This window comes from Propithecus coquereli, unplaced genomic scaffold (assembly GCF_000956105.1).
Source record: "Propithecus coquereli isolate 6110/MARCELLA unplaced genomic scaffold, Pcoq_1.0 Scaffold184, whole genome shotgun sequence".
In the NCBI taxonomy this organism is placed as follows: domain Eukaryota; kingdom Metazoa; phylum Chordata; class Mammalia; order Primates; family Indriidae; genus Propithecus; species Propithecus coquereli.
The window spans coordinates 4758367-4764448 of NW_012143190.1; positions in this window are offsets into that span (position 1 = coordinate 4758367).

Sequence of the window (6082 nt, forward strand, 5' to 3'; positions counted from 1 at the left end):
TATTCTGGATCTCCTACATTTTCATATGAATTTTAGAATCAGGTTGCCAAATACTGAAAAATAATAATAATAATAAAAGACAGTAGTGGTTTTGAGAGGGATTTCATTTACTCTATAGATCCATGGAGAAAAATATTGCCATCTTAACAATATGTGAGCAATGAACACACAATTTTCTTTTCATTTATTCAGGATTTTTAAATGTCTTTCAATGTATTATGTAGTTTTCAGTGTACATGTCTTAAACTTATTTTGTCATGTTTATTTATATTTCCTTTTTTGATGCTATTTAATTGGAATTGTTTTCTTAGTTTAATTTTTAGTATGTTAATCCATAATGTATAGAAATACAAGTGATTTTTGTGTGTTGACCTTATATACTGAAACCTTGCTGAACTCCTTTTTTTTTTTAATTTCTAATCATATTTTAGTAAATTTCTTAGGATTTCCTATACATAAAATTGTACAATTTGCGAAGAAAGATTGTTTTACTTCTTCTTTTCCAATCTGAATGTCTTTCTTATATTTATATTTCTGGCCTTATTACACTGGCTACAACCTCCACTTCAGTGTTGAATAGAAGGAGCAAGAGTGGACACTCTTAACTTGATCCTAATATTGGGGAAAGTACTGAGAGTTTCAGGATAATATATGACAGTATGTGAGCGTTTTTTGTATGCCCAATTCAAATTAATAACATTCCTTTCTATGCCTAATTCAATGAGTGTTTTTATGATGAATGGGTTTTGAATTTGTCAAATTATTTTTTCTGTGATCATGTGGTATTTGTCTTTTATTCTATCAATACAGTGTATTACCATAATTGTTTTTGCATGTTGAGTCACATTTGCATTCCTGAGATAAATATATTTGATCATAGTGTATAATCCCTTTTGTATTTTGATGGATTTGGTTTGGTAGCATTTTTTTAATGATTTTGCCTCTATATTTCTAAAATGATAGGTACTGGTCTATAATTTTCCTTTCTTGTGAAGTTGCTGTCTAGTGTAGTATCAGGATAAACTGGCTCCATAAAATGAATTAATAGTATGCTTTGAATGTTTTTGTTTCTCCAAAATCTTATTGAAATTTAATCCCCTTTTTGGTGGCTTTAAGAGATGGAGCCTTTAGGAGGTTATTAGGTCATGAGGGGGGTCTCTGCCCTCATGAATAGGATTAATGCCTTATAGAAGAGATGGAAGGGAGCTAGCTAGTCACCTTTGATTTTCTTCTTTCATCATGTGTGGACACAGCATTTGTTCTTTTGTTCATGTGAAATGCAGCAAGAAAGTGCCATCTTGGAAGCAGAGAGTGAGCCACTACCAAGCACCGAATCTTCCAGTGTCCTTTTCTTTGATTTTTCTTTCTTCCAGAACTGTGAGAAATAAATTTCAATTATTTATAAATAACTCAATCTGTAGGATTTTGTTATAACATCCCATGGTCACAAAATTATTTTAATAAATCACAATCAAATGCTATATTAAATTATTTTCCTATGCACTTCTATGATCCACCAACAATTGATGATGTGAGTAATGTGAGGTCAGTGATCAGATTTTTATTCTCCCCCAAACAAATATTTATTCTCTAGAACATTTATTTAAAAATACATATTTTCTATATTGATCTTTCTTACAAATGTTTTCTTTGTATATGCCTGTGTCGGTGTTTGCACTCTTTTCTTTTTCATCAGTTCATTGCATTGTTTGTGCAAATGTCAAATTGTCTTAGTTAGTAAGAGATCTCATTTAACATAAAAAATTTCCCTCCAGAGCCCATTCTCTTAATCACTGTGCTATTATGTACTAAACAGAAAAGAATGAAAACCTGACTACCTTGTGCCTACACTACTAATATGCCTAACTATAAATTGAATGAAGTAGAGGGTTTAGAACTGTAGAATATTGCTGTTGATGCTTATGTCTATAACATCCTTGTTAATCTTAGACAATCCCCTTGCACTCCAGCTTTTTTTTTTTTTTTTAGTACATTCTTAATGCATTTTATTCTATGTCACCTCTCCTCTGTTCTTTCCCTCCTTTCTGGACCTTAGGAATGTTTCACTCCCTAGCAATAGTCAGCAGTGCTGAGAGCCTGTACAGACATAACCGTGCAGGCACAGAGACCCTGGTGTGGTGACATGGTCAAGGACAGATATTCCCTGCCCTCCCTCTGTGGTTGGTTGGGAAATTCAGTTCTTTTATATAGAAATGAAGTTTGTTCAACAATCATTCTTCCTGCTGACTGCTGACCAAGGACACAGAGGCTTTAGGCTTTGTCTTGTAATATTTGTTCTTGATTTGGTTTTGGTGTGCAAATATCTTTAACACCTGTATATAAATTTCCTTTTTTTGTCACATAAATATCAACTAAATTCGTATTTTTGTTTTGTATTAATGGCTTTCATGTCTGTTTGTTTTGAAAAATGCATCCATAATCATTTTTCATTCATAAAACTTTGTTTTAATGTTTTGCAGAAATTTCCTCTGAAATATCCCTGGTTGAAAAGGAGAGAGACATAAACCTTCTGGGATCCAAAAGACAAAATTTGATCAAACTCTTGTTCTTAAGAAAGCTACAAGTTTCTGTAGGTGGGGTGGTGGATATGTAAATAGTTTTATTGAATCTTTCTACTATGTATACATAGATCAAAACATTACATTGTACCCCATAGGTATACACAATTATTATATGTCAGGGAAAAATAAATTTAAAAAGTATGATTGTTTTCCTTATATGGCGTTAAAAGACAAAATTTCAACAAATTTAGTTTTTAGATCTAATTGGCTTTTATTTGTCATTTTTAAATTGGACAGTATCTAGTTCTATAATACAAAAAAATGTCCTGCTTGGCATGACCAAACAGTTGGATTTACAATGTGGGAACAGGAAACAGAGTAATAAAAAACATGATTGGTTAACATCAGGTTATTTGATGTGATAATACTTTCCTTGTATGGGTTAAACCCCAGGTTTGCTGTAATTCTTTGTTTCTTTTCTGAATTTTTTCTCTTAGCTCCCTGAATTTTGTGGTTACTACTCCTTTCTAACTTATATAGTAGCAGCACTCTTCCCCTAGGAATATACAGGTCATCCCCTTTTCAGCAGTCTAAGGCCCATCTGTTCTATAAGGTTACTGCTGCTGTTGAGTTTAATTGACTCTGGAGGGACAGTAGGGAATCTGCTACTTGTTTTATGTCTTCATTTAGTTTTTGGGATAACCTGTGGTAGATGTTCAAAGATGTTCCTAGGCCACCTACTCTGGCTCCTATCCCAGCAGCAATTCCTCCCACTATGAGTATCAATGCTAGTAAGGCCCATCTTTTCCAGGTGTTTGGGTGGGGTTTAGTGAAGCTTCCAGTTGTTGGGTTTCAAAGATAGAAATCCAAGTCCCAACATAAAAAGCCTGAGGGCAGGGTTTCTCTGCCATAGTTGTTAGGGTGAGTGCCCCAACCAGGAGGAGGGTAGGGACTGAGGCAGGAGTAGACATCCTATAATGAGCCAAAATACCATAGTTAGAGACATTATCTGAAGTCCAGTCCAATCTCCTGGAGCTACCAAGAAGAGTCCAATCCCCAGTAAGGGCACTATCACCCCAATGAGGGCCAGGGCCAGTGGTCCCATTTACTCCTGTTCAGTCCTGGGTGTGCCTGTCCTCATTGGGAGATGGTTAAGCTGGATCTTTCGTGGGTTCTGCTGGTCCTGATGTACAGTTTTATTGTCTGGTTCAGGCTTTTTCACCCGGGAGTGATGGATCCATGGAGTGATACCTGTAACTTTAACATCAGTGGGAGTAACTAGTATCACAGTATGAGGACCCTTCCAGGTGGGCTCTAGGGGTGTTCTTTTCCAGTCCTTTATCCAGACTAGATTACCAGGCTGGTGGGGGTGGATGGGGAAACCCAGGGTAATAGGGGTTTTTCCTAGGATGGTATGGTGGATATGACACATAGTTTTGACTAAGGCTTGGAGTTGTGTGTTTATATTCAATTTCCCTAGTTGTCTAATGTCTCCCCTTAATCGCTTGAAGAGTGGGGGAGGTCTACCGAACAGGATTTCAAAGAGCGAATATCCCATGGACCCTGGTGTTCACCTGACTCTGAACAGGGCTAGGCTTAGCATGTCTATCCAGGTTAATTGTGTTTCCTGACATACCTTTCCTAGAGTGGTCTTGAGGGTTCGGTTCATGGGGTCTACTTTCCCTGACCTCTATGGCCTGCAGGCTGTATGTAGTTTCCATTTGATTCCTAGTGCCTTGGTGAGGGTTTGCATGACCTCTGCAGTGAAGCTTGGCCCACTGTCACTGTCAAAGGAGAGTGGTATGACTGTACCTGGGGATGATTTCTCTCAACAGAAACTTTGCCACTTCCCTAGCCTTTTTGGTCCAGGTAGGGACTGCATCGACCTAGCCTGAGAAGGTTCAGATAACTACCAGCAGGTATTTAGATGTACTGGATTCCTGGGACAGGTCTTGGCCAGGCTGTTTTCCCTAAGTGAGTCAGGTTGTGATGTCAGGAGACAATGGACTTTGTTACTTTATTGGGATAAAGATATTATGGTTCCATAAGTGCCACCACCTGTCTGCATCCTTCTTGGCCTTCTACTGCTCTGCCCACTGGTTCTCTTCTGTGTTATATTTTGGTTCTTTGGGCCACTCGGGTGCCAACAACATTCGGCACTGGGTTGGAGTATTGTCCTCTGAACATCCTTGGCTTGCTGCATTTTTGGCTGCTTGGTCTGCCAGGCGCTTGCCAGTGGAGATTGGATCTGTGCCCTTTTGGTGCCCTTGATAGTGGATGACCACAATTTGTTTTGGCTCCCAAACTGCCTCCAGCAGTTGGAGCATTTTATTCCTATTTTTGATCTCCTTTCCACCTGCAGTCAGCAGTCCCCTCTCCCTGTATATTGCCCTGTGGATATGTATTGTGGCAAAGGCATACTGAGAGTCTGTGTATATGTTTGCCTTCTTACCCTGGGCATGCCTGAGGGCTTGGATGAGGGCCCATAGCTCCACCCTTTGTGCCGACCACCCTTGGGGCAAAGGAGCTGACGTGATGACCTCATCGACTGTGGTGACTGTGAAGCCCACCAGTTGTTTCCCATTCTGGATAAAATTACTGTCATCCATGTAGAATTCTAAGTCTGGTGCTGGTAGAGGACTGTCTTTCAGATCTGGCCGGCTTGCATAGACTTCCTCTACTGCCTCAGTGCAATCATGGTCTGGGGGCCCTGGCTTGGTGAGTAGGAGAGGAGTGGGATTCAAAGTCCACACAGTCTCCATGATGACCTGTGGATTTTCGTATAGCAGTCCTTGGTATTACGCTAACCTGTTGCTTGAGAGCCACCAGTGCCCTAAGGTGTTCATTAGACATATTACTGTATGAGGGACTTGCACACAGAGGTTTTGTCCCAGTGTGAGTTTGTCTGCTTCCTTGACTAGCAGGAAGGTGGCTGCTAGTGTGCGGAGGCAAGGTAGCCATCCTGCCACTACTGGATCCAATTGTTTTGACAAGTAAGCCACTGGTCTCTGCCACAGGCCAAGAGTTTGAGTCAAAACCCCCAGAGCCACTTGTTTTTTCTCATGTATAAACAGGTTAAAGTCTTTGGTGAGGTCTGGTAGCCATAGTGCAGGGGCTCTTTTTATTAAGTCTTTTATTTTCTGGAAAGCCCTTTCCTAACTCTTGGCCCATTCCAATTTTTTGTTTTCAAGGTTGTGTAGGGCTTCATACAGAGGCTTGGCCTTTAAGGAGAAACCTGGGATCCATATGTGTCAATATCTGGCCTCTCCAACAAATTCTCTGAGTTGTTTCTGACTGATCACATCTATAAAGTCCAGGGACTCCCCAGACTCCTGTGGCTATTGTTTTACAAGCCTAAGTTTTGCATTAATCACATTCTGTCCTATATGTACTTTTCAGGTTCCCACCTGGAACAAACCTAACAGGCCCTTTCCCATTTGTTGCTGTGAATCTCCTTTTTTCAGGAAGCACTGAATCTTTGCTTGTTTATCTCCTTCCTTACAGTTTCGGTTTTATTATGTGGCACTTGTCATGAGTGATTCCATTACACTTTGGTCTGC